The sequence below is a fragment of the Triturus cristatus genome, chromosome 6 (genome assembly GCF_964204655.1).
Source record: "Triturus cristatus chromosome 6, aTriCri1.1, whole genome shotgun sequence".
Taxonomy (NCBI): Eukaryota; Metazoa; Chordata; class Amphibia; order Caudata; family Salamandridae; genus Triturus; species Triturus cristatus.
The window spans coordinates 348,829,292-348,844,208 of record NC_140589.1 but is presented as its reverse complement, the minus strand read 5'-3'; the positions used below and the strand labels follow the sequence as shown (position 1 = coordinate 348,844,208).

The window sequence follows — 14,917 nt, the reverse complement described above, 5'->3', positions numbered from 1 at the left end:
ACATTTAACAATCCATCTAGCTATCTCCGATTTTGATATGGGGTTGCCTTTGTGTGGTGGTGAGAAAGACACGAAAAGTTGTTTTGTCTTACGAAGGGGTTGTGTTCGCTCGATGTAATATAGCAATGCTCTTTTAACATCTAAAGTATGAAGAGCTCTTTCTGCGACCGTCTGTGGTTGCGATAAAAATACGGGCAACTCTACAGGCGGATTGAGGTGAAAGGGAGAAATGACTTTAGGAAGGAATTTAGGATTTGTTCGGAGAACAACCTTATTATGATGGATTTGCAGAAAAGGTTCCTGAATAGTTAGTGTTTGTAGCTCACTAACTCGCCGTAGAGAGGTAATGGCCACTAGGAAAGCAACTTTCCATGTTAGGAATTGAAGCTCACATTTATGTAGAGGTTCAAAGGGAGGACCCATCAGACGTGTGAGAACGATGTTCAAATTCCACACAGGTGAAGGTGGTACTCTGGGAGGAATTATTCTTTTGAGGTCTTCCATAAAGGCTTTTATAGCAGGTACTCTGAAAAGTGATAGATGCTGTCTATTTTGTAGATATGCTGCTATGGCAGCAAGATGTAGCCTAATAGACGTATAGGCTAAGTTGCATTTTTGGAGGTGTGGTAAGTAACCTATGATGTGTTGGATAGACACGTCTAGGGGATTGATGTTATTGTTATGGCAATATATCACAAAACGTTTCCACTTCGCTGCATAGCAGGCTATAGTGGTGGGACGTCGAGCTTCTTTAATAACGTTCATACAGTCAGGGCGAGGGTTAAGGGAACCAAATTCTAAGACCTCAGGAGCCAGATCTCAAGGTTGAGCTGAGCTGGGTCCGGGTGTTGGATCTCTCCATGGTTCTGGGTTAAGAGGCGTGGTGAGAGGTGTAATTTTTGGTGCGGAACTACGGACAGTTCCAGCAATGTGGTGTACCACGGTTGTCTGGCCCAAGTTGGAGCAACTAGAATGAGAGTCAGTGAATGTTGCTTTAGTTTGCGCACCACCAGTGGAATGAGTGGGAGAGGCGGAAAAGCGTACGCAAATCTGCCTGACCAGTTCATTCATATCGCATTGCCTTCGGACAATGAGTGTGGATATCTGGCGGCGAAGCTTGGGCATTTGGCGTTTGTGGGTGGAGAAGAGGTCTATCTATGGTTGCTCCCACATTTGAAAGAACGGTTGATGAACCTGCGGATGAAGTTCCCACTCGTGGATCTGTTGCGTTTGATGACTAAACAGATCTGCAATGGTGTTTTGGACTCCTGGGACATGTTGGGCTAGGAGAAAAATATTTTGAGGTATAGCCCATCTCCATATGCTCTGTGCTAGCTGGGAGAGCTGCAGATAGTGTGTCCCGCCTTGTTTTTGGATGTAGTACATGGCTGTCATATTGTCAGTGCGGACTAAGACAGCTTTGCCTAATATTTGCCTTTGGAATGCTTTTAAGGCTAGGAATATGGCTAGTAACTGCAGGTGGTTGATGTGGAGTAACCTTTGTTCAGGTGTCCACCTGCCCTGCATGGTGTGATGTAGTAGGTGAGCTCCCCAGCCGGAGAGCGATGCATCCGCTTGTCTTGACTATCTGAGGAACTGACTCTAGGAACGGTCCCCCTTTGGAAAGGTTCCTGGTGTTCCACCACTGCAGAGAGCGATGAGTGCGACCGTCTACCAACACCAGATCTGTTAGCTGACCTTGAGCCTGGTTCCATTGGCGTGCTAAGCACTCTTGTACAGGACGCATCTGGAGTCTTGCGTGAGGCACTATAAATATGCAAGAGGCTATCATCCCTATGAGTTGCATGAACACTCGAGCTGGAAGAGAGTGTTGCGGCTGAAATTTGGTGAGGAGAGCCTGCATGCTTGCTATCCTGGCTGGACTGGGATAGGCTAGCACTGTTGAGGTGTCTATTGTGGCACCGAGGTATTGTTGTGTGTGGGACGGTTGCAGAAGGGACTTGGTGTGGTTTACTGTAAACCCCAGGCGGTGAAGTAGTTGGATAGTGGCGTGAGTGTGTTGTACACACTGGTTGTATGAGCTGGCTTTTATGAGCCAGTCGTCGAGATATGGGAAGACATGAATGTGTTGTTTTCTTAAGTGGGCTGCCACCACTGCTAGGCACTTGGTGAATACCCATGGTGCTGTTGTGACTCCGAATGGGAGTACTTTGAATTGATAGTGGTGCCCGTCCACTACAAATCTGAGATACTTCCTGTGAGCCGCGTGATTGGGAATATGAAAGTAGGAGTCCTTGAGATTTAGGGTAGCAAGGAAGTCGCCCTGTGAAAGAAGAGGAAGGACCTGCTGAAGTGAGACCATGTGGAAATGGTCTGAGTGAATGTATAGGTTTAGGGGTCTGTGGTCAAGAACAGGTCTCAGAGAGCCGTCCTTCTTTGGTATGAGAAAATACAGGGAGTAAACTCCTGTGTTTTGCTGGTGCAGGGGAACGAGTTCTATTGCACCTTTTTGTAGTAGGGAGATTACCTTGTGCTTTAGCAGTGACAAATGTTTGTGTGACATTGAACGCTGTTTGGGTGGTATGTTTGGGGGGGTAGAGGTAAGTTCGAGACAGTAACCGGATTGAATTATTTGTTGCACCCACCTGTCTGATGTGATGGTGGTCCAGACAGGAAGGAACTGTTGTAGTCTTCCCCTGACTGGAGTGGAATGGTCTGGGGGAAGTGGACGGAAGTCATTGGGTAGGGGTGGAGGCAGAGCGGGTGTTGTTGGTTTTGGCTCTGCCTTTGTTATTGTTGCCCCTGTAGCCTCCTCTCTGTTAACCTCTGGTGAAGGTGGACTGGGTGGGAGCTTTGTAAGAAGTGGAGGGGCTATCTGAGGAGTAGCCTCTTGGGGTGCTCTTGTAGGATGAGCGACAAAAGGAACGTCTGGGAGCTTGCGACTGCAAGGCTCCCATAGATTTTGCTGTGTCCGTATCCTTTTTCATTTTTTCAAGGGATAGGTCTACGTTAGGGCCAAATAGGTGTCCCTGATCAAATGGTTGGTTGAGGATGGAGCTTTGGACTTCAGGTTTAAAACCTGAAATGCGTAACCAGGCATGCCTATGCAAAAGGACACTTGTGTTTATTGCCCTTGAAGCAGTATCTGCTACGTCTAGGGCACAACGGAGGGAGGTGTTGGTGATAACCTTACCCTCTTGTATGAGTTCATTTGCCCTATTTTTGTATCTCTTTGGGAGGTGCTGCATTAGGGACTCAAGGTCATCATAATGTGCCCTATCATACCTAGCTAATAGCGCCTGAGTGTTGGCGATGCGCCAGATGTTTGCTGCTTGCGACGCTGTTCTCTTGCCAGAGGCGTCCAAGAGTTTAGACTCCTTATCTGGTGGTGGGGCGTCACCTGATGTCTGAGAATTGGCCCTCTTTCTAGCACTGGAGACTACAAGGGAGTCTAGTGGTGCGAGGCCCTTAATGTAAGCTGGATCAGTAGGGGCAGCCTTATACGTTTTCTCGATCCTGGGGTTAATGACTCGAGACCTATCAGGATCTTTGAAGACTTCTGGGGCATGCTTGATGACCCCTTTAAGCATCGGTAGAATTGAGGTGGATTTTTGTGTGGTATCAAAAGTGTCCATAAGGAAATCCTCCTCCACGGGGTCTGTGTGTAGTTCAACCCCGTGGTAGTGGGCAGCTCTATGGACGAGCTGGTTAAAGCCCATGGTGTCCTCTGTGGGGGGGGAGGCCTGGAAGGGTAGAGGTCATCCTGTGGGACGTTAGGGACATCTGGAGTGGTGTAGTCATCCCAGGGGTCTGGGGAAGCAGGTGGACTAGGGTCCCCTAGTGGCTGATCGTCCGCAACCCCCGTGTCATCAGAGGTGTTATCCTCATCATCATCCACTGGAGTAGGGGATGGTGTAGGAGAGCGGCGTGGTGGGGCAGGAGGAGGAAGAGGGGGAGAAGAAGCAGGAGAAGGGATCCTTAGAGGAGAGGTGGCAATGTCCCTCTTTTTAGGTGGTGGAGCCGGTGCAGGCGTATCCAGTGGTCTTTTCTTGGAGCTAAGAGTCAAGTGACCAGTTTTAGGATCCTTTATAAGAGTTTTTTTAGTTGGATCTGGTTTAAACAGTTCTTCTGTAGGAGGCAGATCCCTCGGTGCCGACAGTTTCGGTTCCGGAGGTTTCTTCGGTTCCGAGGCCTTTTTCGGCTCCGGAGCATGTGAGTCCTTTGGAGGTAGTGTTTTGCTCGGCTCCGAGTGTTTCGGTGTCGAGGAGCTGGTGCTGGTCTTCGGTGCAGAGTGCTTAGATGTGGAACCAGCGGTCGGCGTGGATGAGGAGGAGGACGGTTTCTTTCTCCGTGCCGGTGAGTGTGTTTCGGCATTGAGGGTAGGCTGACTCGAGCCCGAGTCGCCTGAAGGCTTAGTTGGCTTCTTTGCCGTGCCCGAGGGCAGGGCATGGAAGCAGTCTCTCGGTTTACACCTGGGCCCGAAGGTGTAGGTGTGACTGAAGCCTTTTTAGATGGTATAGAAGGGGGGGGGTCGGGGTCGACGTCTCTACTTACGACCCGCTGTGCCGGAGTGATGTCCTCGACGTCGGAGTCATCTGCTTCGGAGGCGCTGTTGAGGCCTTCTTCGACCCGCTCCTGCTCTGGCACGTCGACGCCCTCCTGGAAGAGGTCGTCGGGGATGGATACCGACGAGCGGGCCATGGTTCTTTGAGCCCGTCGGTCCCCAATGGTCTTCTTGGAGTGGAAAGAGGCGCAAGCTGGACAGTCTCGGGCCTCGTGCTCCGGTGACAGACAGAGGTAGCACACCTCATGCAGATCGGTGTGGGGAAACTTCGACCCACATTGAGGACACTTCTTGAATGGCGTCCTTTCCATGAGCCAGAAGATAAGGCCCAGGTAGGCCCGAAGGCCTTCGTCGACGACCGGAATCGAAGACTTCAAAGCTGTTGAGTCTCGCGTCGATTGGAAAATGCGATCGAGACAATACCGTCGAAAATGGTGAAGGATTGCGCGTCGAAAGTAGAATCGGTAACGGTTCCGAACTGGAGCATGATAAACACATCCGAGCCCGATGACGGAAAAAACAATCTGAGGATGGAGCCGATGCCCACGCGCACTAGCATCCTAAGGAGGAGTCACCTATCTCGTGACTTCCAAAGACTTTCCAGGACAAAAACAAGTGCAAACATCCGGGCCCAACACCAGATGGCGATCTATGCATAGCGTGTAATCTGCAGCTCATATGCCTCGAACAATAGGTTTGTTTTGCAGTGGAGCCTGGTGACATTTGAAAGTGGTGGGCTGTAAAAGTTGGTTATGACTTACGTAGCAAGCGAGCAAGATTGATGGATAAACGTGGGGTTTAATTTCAACAAAAATTGGCATATGGTGCATTTTAAAGCAAAGCAAGTAGGGTTATACAGCAATTGTGAGCGTGTAGTCATTAAAATTGTAAAACATTAAAACTGTCCCTTATCTTACTGCATTAATATGTTTAACAGTTACTGTAGTGTGAAAATTGTAGTGGGACAACTTCAAGCCCTTTAAAGTGTGTCCTTGCCCAGTGTCTTACACTACATGTGGCATCGACTTTGGTAGAGAATGCTCTAACCAGGCTTGGGGAAGCCCCACAGCTGGTGGCTCCAATCAGTCATATGGAAATATATGTAGACAGTGCTTTAAGCGGGATTAAAAAGTGGCAGTCTCTAAAAGGGGTGTGACTTAGACATGTTAAGTAAATTTCTGTGATTCCTATAGTGTGCCATCCGGCTGGTATTTTGGTTTCTCTTGGAGCTTTCCGTTACTGCATTCAGATATAAAACATAACTTGTGTAACACCTAAAACATGCTAGGACTATTGGCTTTGTCAATGGTTATCAGCTGTTTAAGATAAATGAGTAACACCAATTTTGTTGTAAATAATTAATATTGAAAATATTTCACTTCTGAAATTGTGAGACTGTGAATTAAATATTATTGACACCTGTGGAAGGAGTATAGGACTCAGTTATGTGCACTTTAGGTTAGGTATATATGCCTTTTTTCTCTCCACCTCAGCCATCTAAAAGTATTAAACCGCATCTCTTCCAGTGGCGGCTACTCTGCTTAGGTGCAGGAGTGTTGCCCAACTATTCTTTGAGCAGCGCAAAATAAAAATAAAATGATTATCACAAGAAGTTATTATCCTTTTATTTTACTTTGCTCCAGTCAGGTCGGGCAGGGCTAGGCTGGCTCGCCACAGAGGAAGCGGAGTGGCTTGCACTCCTTCCTACGTGCGCATGACAGCTTGACCGGCCCTAGGGCTGGCCAAACCGTCATGCGCACTTCGAATGTTCTCCATTGGGCTGTGTTGCACAGCCCCGTGGAGAACTCCCCAGTCACTACTGGAGCAGTCATGCAGGCCGCTCAGACCAATCACCACGCTGCTCAGGCAGCGTCGTGATTGGCTGGAAGATTCTCGAAGCCTGGGTGCTTCCAGTGCTACAAGCAGACTGAGGAGAGGCGTGCAGCAGCGGAGAAGGTACTTTTTTTTTTTTCACCCGCCACTCACACACCTGTTCAGAGGCAGTGGACCTTTACAGCACCCTCTTTTCACTCTCTCCTGAATATACATCCACGCATCTCCTTCACTTCACTGCCCCCAAACATACACTGGACTCACTCACATGTAAGCACTTTATTTTCTTTTACTTTTGCCTTGTCAGTATTTTTTGGACAACTGCGTAACCACTTAACACATATTACACAGAATTTCAATTACAACTGGAAGGGAACTGCAGAGAGGTAAAGCCACTGAGAGGCGCTGTGAGAAACTTGCAGTGCCTTAAGCCTCAGCGCCAGAGCTCTCAATAACGGCCCATCTTAAACTCCTGGCGTAACTGCATTTAAAGTATGCCCGATAAAAATACAAAAAACACAACATGATGAAAATAACTAGCACTCTTGGGGCATGCAAGATTAAGTAAAACACATGTAATAGAAACAGGAATTAAATCGCTGACATGCATTAACTTAACGTTTTTACATTTATTGTTTGAAAATCAATCACTGTTGTTGACAGTAATGTTAAGGGCGTGAATTAAGGGCCAGACGGGGACCCGTTTCAATGTCTGTTTTAATGCTATATAACAGAGCTAGATCAGCAGAATTATCTAACCACAAACATCAAGCATGCTACAGCATCTAACAATCTTCAAAATCAAAACATATCCAGAGTGGGAATAAAACATTCTAGAACCGCTTTGCAGATCATTTTTAATAAATCACGAACTTGGTAAGTACCAAGTGTGCGCGTCATATTCTAGCTATGCATACTCATAGCATTTAATGGTTTTTGAAATTTTTCTGGTATTTCACAAATCAGGACAATATATGCACATATTTCTCCCTTTGCACTTGACTTCCTCAAAATGCTGACGATAGCTGGATCAATTACATCGGTCAGCAAAATCCCTGCTCGACTTTGGGATCAACTTTCCTAGGAAACAAATACAGCTTCTACACTTCTAAAGGGGCCAGTGACCTAGAGTCATGGCCTGTGTTGTCAGCGTGACCAGGCTTTTCAGCACAATATACCCAATACATGTTTAGCCTTAATACCACTACTGAGGACAAGGCGCCCAATTTCACTTACCACGCTCTCATCAAATTCCACTCTGTGATAATTGGGAAGGGGTGGGATACTACCCTGTGACAAATGGGACAGGGTGGGCTCTATGATGTTGAATGACATCAGGCCACATGCAGGGAGGCAGCCTGCAATGCCTGAAATTGTGATGCTGGCAGCGTCACTGGCTTACAGTGTATATCACCAAACGCTCCAATGGCACTAAACAGTATTAGAAAGTTGAGCCCTGCGTCATACAGGACATATTAGAAAGTTGATTTACTGTCTGGCTTCCAGCTCCTAGTTCAGAGAGAGGCAGGACAGGCAACCTGTTTTCTCTACGGCTTGAGAGCTAGTGTGGTGGCGCATGGAAGGTAAGAGGGTTTCAAAGAATGTCGGTTTAACGACTCATGGAGGAAGCAATTGATAGCGCCTGAGCGTGTAGACGACCGAGGAACTCGCATGTACTAGAAGAATGCAGACAAGTGACTAGCCTTTCCCCCATCTGTGTGGTAGCAGGTCACGCAAAGTGACCTTACCTAGAGACTATACTGGTTGATACCACTCTTTGTAGCAAGTTACAGATAGTGACGGATGGACAAGCACCTGAATTCCTTGCAACATTCATCAGTTGAATGATGGGAGAAATTGTTCAGTTAATAGCAGTAATAGTTTTGCACTAACGAGTATGCACACTCACAATGTTTCATTTTATTTCTTGTATTCTTCAAGATTTGAACAATTTGAGCTGCTTTGAGCAAATACATATTTGAGGTTGGAGCACTCGTTCAGCATAATTATTCTTAAGAGTGATGAGATTTTCAAATACAAGTGGGTCAAAGGAAAGAAACGTAAAAGAGGAATTCTCTGGCAATAAGGTTTCCATATCACAACTATGAACTAGTAAAATATGTAACCCATAAACTGTGTAGGATAGAATTATTCACTTGTTTCTGCTAAGGTGAACAGGAGAATAAGTTGTTTTTGTGTAGTTGGACTGCGGCAGTTTTGGTGATTATTTAAGTACTGTGTTACTCCATCAGAGCTCACTGTCATTCCCGATTGTATGCTGAAGCGATATCAGACTGAATATGCGACTGATAAAATCAGGACTTGGGCTCATTAGACCAAGCAGGGACTGCAATGTGATGCATTAAACTGATCATGCTTTTTATTTACTGGCGCTGCGGGAAGTGGACCTGCTGTATACCATGTAAAAGGCAATAAAGTTTGTTAAAAAAAAAAAAAATCAGAGCTCACTGTCATAAGGTAGGTGATATTCCAGTTTTAATTAACATATTAGTTCTACAGAACTGACACTGCAAGTGTTTTTTACCCCGATGTGGTGTTAACATGAGTGCCCAAACACTTTCCACGAGATGGACTGAATCGAAGGTTTTTTTTCTTAACTACATTGCTGCATTAGATGAACCTCACAGCATGTCAGAAGAGAAGGATTTTATTATATTAGCTGGGTCCAGAGGGTCTCATGACTTACAGCCAGATGCTAAAATGAGTTGGTACTGGAGATACCACAGTTTTTAATACTGAGTTGGTGGATCTTGATAATTAGTTTGTTCTCAAGATATGTATCAGGTTTCCCCAGAGGAAACAAATTAAGTGGGAGCCTATTGAGGAGTATATACTAGAACTAAAACAGACTGCCAATAGACTGGTGTACAGCAGGATGATTTTACCCATGACAAAGCTAAGGGGGGGGGATGGCAATTCGAAATTGGAAGATATTCTATCAACTGCACTTAAAAGGAGAGGTCAAAAAGATGTGCAAATATGTTGAAACAAGAGTGTGAGGAAAATAGCAGTAACATAGTGGAAAGGGTAAAAAACGTAATGGAAAGCAAGCATGATAAGCGAGGTATGAGGGGTAAACCTAAACTGAGAAAAGGTCCACAATGCTACAGGTGTGACGGGAAAGATCATTTAGCTTTTAGCTCAATGTGTCCTACTTTGAGACAAAAGTGTGCTCTTTGCGGAACTACGGTACATTTTACAAAAATGTATAGGAAGAGGACGGACCATGGTATAAAGTGTGTGAATAAGGACAGTGGATGAAGTCATGCGCAATGTGATGAATAAAATTCCAATGTATGAGAAGTGAGCTCTCTGTGGGAAAAAACTGGTGCTAAAAATTGAGGACATGTGTGTAGTCAGTAAATAACCCAAATTTATGATGTTGATTGGTGAGCTAATTCTGACAGTATCTGTGTTTAAATTTGCCATTCACAATCATCTAGACCTTCGAAATAACCAATGACAGTGTGTGGAAGGATTGTTACTTACCCTGCAAGCATCTGTTTGTGGTATGTAGTGCTTCAGATTCACATGCTTTGCATACTCCTGCCATTTAGTGATGGGTCCGGCTGTGTGCAAATTGTTTTTCTTTTAAGAAATCTCTCGAGTCACAAGGTAAAGTGACTCCTCCTCTCGGTGAAATTGTGCACAGGCATCGACTTGTTAGATTCTTTTCCCGAAGTCGGGTCGCAGTGTATCTACAGCACTACATTACACAAACAGATGCTTACAGGGTAACATAATCCATTCAATGGCATGTGTGGCTGTAGATACACATGCTTTGCATAGACTATAAAGCAGTGTCCTCCAAATAGCAGTGGCTAATCTGTCGTTGTTGCAGTTGTTTGAAAAACAGAACGTAGCACTGCCTTTCCTACATTTGCTTGTTGGAGTGCTAAAACATCCACACAGTAATAGTAAGTGAAAGTGTGTTTGGTTGACCATGTAGCTGCTTTACAAATTTCAGCTACTGGTATAATGCCCAGGATAGCCACAGATCCTCTCATTTTAAGCGTAGAGTGTGCTCTAGTAAGTGTGGGTAAAGTTCTTTTATCTTTGACTTAACGTCTGAATGTATTTAATTATCCATCTAGAGATACCTGATGTTCATATGGGCTTTCCTATGTGAGGGACCGAAAAAGACACAAAGACTTGTTTAGTTTTACAAAACTCTTTAGTTCTGTCAATATAGTACATTAAAACTCCTTTAACATCTAGTGAATGAAGCGCTCTTTCTGCAACTGAATCAGGCTGTGGAAAGAAGACATGTCATTCAACTGATTTAGGCGAAAGGTAGAAACTACCTTTGGAAGGAACATTGGGTTAGTTTGGGAAAGGTTCTTCCAATGTTAGTGCCTAGAGCTCACTAACATGTCTAAGAGAAGTGATGGCTACTAAAAAGGCTACCTTCAAAGACAGTAATTGAAGGGGGAAAACATGCAAGGATTCGAATGGTGGACCCTAAAGTCTGGTAAGTACAATTTTGAGATTCCAAGCAGGTGCAGGCAGAAGCCTAGGTGTAATTACTATTTTAAGGCCTTCCATGAAAGCCTTAATAACCGGTACCTTGAAGAATTATAAATATTGTCTAGTTTATAAGTAAGCAGTTAAAGCAGCTAGGTGTAGGTGTAGTGAAGTGTACGCAGACAATGTTTTGAGCAGCTGCATCAAACGGGTCACTGTGTTTACCATGGCAGTAGAAAACAAATCTTTTCCACTTTGCAGCATAACACACCCTGGTAGTAGGTTTATGTGCCTCTCTGTGAATGGTCATACATTCTGGTGGGAGATTTAGGTAACCAAATTCTATGACCCCAAGAGTCAAATCGCAAGGTTGAGTTCCACTGGATTTGGGTGCCTGACTTCTCCATGAGTGAGAACATCCAGATTAAGGAGAAGCTTCTCGTGTTTCACTACTGAAAGTTTGAATAGTGTGGTGAACCATGATTGTCGAGCCGAAGTGGGAGCTCATCATCTTCATCGATACTTTATTTGATTTTAAGAATAAAATCATACAAGTCACAACGGACAAGCTACTTACCTTTGGCAGTGCCTTATCAGGTAGAGACATAGGCCAGCCACAGATTTGTTACCTTAGAATTCTCCTCCGCTGCCAGACTGGATCTGGAAAATGTTCCAGCAGAACCTCTGCCTGTCAGTTGAGGGTGTCGTGCGACTCTGTTGCAACATTGTCCACTGGATGTGACTTCGACGGAGTCCATATAAGCCCATCCAGACATGCTGACGTCAGTTTCTTCTGTGATTAACTTCCGCACTAAAACGCAGAGTCATCATAGAAACTGGATAAGGAAACAGTGTGTAAAAAAAAGATGAATACATCTTTGAATTAACCACTACAAGTGGTAACATAGTAAATATATATATATATATATATATATATATATATATATATATATATATATATATAATTTTTTTTTTTTAAAGAAAAGAAAAGGCTCTTGCTGGTAGGAAGAAAACTGTTCACAGAACGCGGAGGATGGGTGGATCAGTAAGGAATCTGCAGCCAGACTAACTATGTTTCTACCAGATAAGGCATTACCGAAGGTAAGTAACTTGTCCCTCTGATAGAGACATCTAGCCGCAGTTTCATTACTTGAGAATTAGATACCAAAGCAACACCATCCATGGAAATGGATCGGCAAACTCCCCTTACCAAATTTTTTTAATAGAGAACTGGTCTAATGAAAGACAGAGAGAACCACTGAAATGAGAAATTAGGTGAGAATACAAATACACCCCACCATAAGAACCTTGGCAGATCCTCAGATAAGAACAGTAAAAATAGAAACAGAAAGGCATGAGTAAGCAGAACCTATGACAATGGAAAACAAAGTGTCAAAATAGATCAATCAATATGATACCATATTACACAGACCCAAGGTGGGGATTGGAACCATGAACAGCTTAAGCCCCTAAAAAACAGGTTGACAGAAACCGTTACAGAGCAAAGCTCGACATACCCACAGCAATTGGTAGTATCTAGGGTGAAAACACGAAGAAGAACCCTCAAACACGTTCCATTAGGGAAGCAGGAGGCATGCTTCTACTACAAATCCACGACGACCAAACAAAAACGAGTTCCGTCCTGGAAGAACTCCAGGCAGTGGAGCCCTGATAGAAACACCCAACAGGGAGGACTCACAGCGAGGTGGAGAAGAAAAGTAGTGCATCTAGACATAGTTCAAAAAGGGCACTTGGGGGCCAAGTTACCGAAAGAAATATAGATATATGAATATCAGGAAATATTTATATATAAATACAAAGATGCATATATACACATCCATTGATAATACAGTGATGTATAAAATATATCAACGAAAGAAAGCATCACTACGCTGACATTCATCAATATAAGTGGTATGAGGCTGAGCAATTAGCAACATAGTACAAAGAAAAATAAGAAAAGATAGAGACGAGGAATCATAGCTGTCAACAAAAGAAAAGCAAGCATTTAAAAATGCAATAGGTCTCGCCTTTGATTAAGTTAAAGCCATTTGCATTGCTAATGGTATTGTATGACAAAGCAAATGGCTTTAACTTAATGAAAGGCGAGACCTATTGCATTTGTAAGCCTTTTTTTGTTTTGCGACCAGTTCCGACTGCATGCATGGTACCTGCCAAACCCAGCCGTATTCCTCAGAGAGTTGGTGAAACGGCTGCCGTCACTCTCATGAGGACGAAAGTGGCTTGCTGGTGACTACAGTGCACCGACGGGAGTATGGTAGTAAGAAGGCAAAAATAATCTGTCAAATTATGTGCCCTGTTGTGAAAGATTTTTACCAAGGAGATGTTTTTTTTACAAGAATGCCATTACAGTGCAGCGCCAAGCACTGATGGAACACACACAGGTACAGTACAGCGCCAAGCACTTATGGTAATAACACACCCTCGTGTTAATTGCAAAGTGAAGCAAAGTTTTATATTTAACAGTTTTCAGTCAATCCTTATCTTGGATATTTTGCAATAATCAAACGCCGAGCTTAGCAGTTCCATGGCCTACATCTCTGTTACTCAAGATACAACGTATAGAACGCAGGCTTTGAAAACAGTTTATCTTTCCATATGTATTCTCGAAAAGAGCAGCAATTTCTCCAACTTTTCTCTCTTCAATACAGAACTAATGCTGTAGTCTGATTGTACCAAGCTTCAATGTGCTCATGCATGTAAACGCCGTCATGCACAAAGGTGCGCTGGCTATATGTGTAGTGTGAATGTTTAACCTGCTGTATTGCACTGCAAGCATGGGGAATAAATGAGGGCTTATATCTAGGCAGTAGAATAAACCTACAAAGAGAACTTAATTTCCTATCAACCATCTGCACAGAAAGGGACGTCACTGGATTTCCGATCATCCATCATACAGGAAGTGACATAACTGGTTTCCGTTTTCCGCCCATGGCACCCTGCCTCGTCCTGTTTCCCACTAACTACTTAATGGCAGCTGTAAAACGGATGATGAAAGGATGCGTGCAGCAGGCACAGCTGTGCCTATCTGCACCGTGTCCGGCACCAGGGACCCTGGTTCTGTCCCAAGGCCCGCTACAGTGCTGCACTCCTCTGTGCATTCAGGCCTGGCTGTCGCTCACCGCACTGCTGCCACACTGCACCACACAACATTGAAGGAGAGTTCACATGTGTCTCCTGCAAGTTCTTATAATCAACCACTCCTACACCAACAGCATCCGCAGCCCATTTGCCAATAGCTCAAACTCGCGACATGCGAGGCATATTGCATTGCAAATGCTTGTTTTTTCAATTATGGGAATTACAGGAAATTAAAGAGAAGAACTTTTTAATTAATAAGGTGTCAAGAAAAATACAATTTACTCTTCATCACCAAATTTGTTTGTAGAGCCCCAAGAGATACAGTGGAGCAGATCTGCCACAAAGTACAATAACACAAGAATTTGCAATGCAATTGATCTCCCATTAGTGAAAGTTGGAGTTAATGGTGTTGTAAATGACAATGTCTTTTGTTTATGGAGTGGATGGATGTAGTGCAGAGTTAAATTATATGGATTGGATTTGTTAGTTGTGGAATTGTGTGGGGTGGAATAGTGTGAGTGTGTATTTTTGTAGTGGAATTATGTGGATAGTAATTATGTGGTATTAAATAAAATGGAATTATGTAGAATGGGATTGAGTGTTATGGAGAGTAAACATGTGTATTGGTATGTTGTCTTGTGGCGTGGCATGTAGTGGAATTTAATTATGTGGTGAGCTCTTGAATTGTGTGACATGATGTTGAATTTTGGGGTGTGGATTGGATGAATTTGTTGTGTAAGTGTGTTGATTTGAATTATGTGGTTTGTTAAATTATGTGGTGCAGAATGGAAATGTGTGGAGCTGAATTACGTGGCGTGGAACTGTGTGGTATTTTGAGTGAAATTATGCTGATGGGAATTATGTGGCATGGTGTGGAGTGTATTTGTATGGATGGTTGCTATGTGGCATAGTGGTTTTATGTGGGATGTATTTATCTGGTATTTAGTAGAGTGTAATTAGGTGGCAATGATT

General features: G+C 44.1%; 1 protein-coding gene across 7 annotated transcripts in view; it reads right to left on the bottom strand.

The window, feature by feature from the left end:
- The window catches only part of KIDINS220 (kinase D interacting substrate 220), a 1,251,292-nt gene that overhangs the window by 54,448 nt on the left and 1,181,927 nt on the right, over positions 1 to 14,917 (bottom strand). The gene's annotated exons all lie outside the window — the stretch shown is intronic.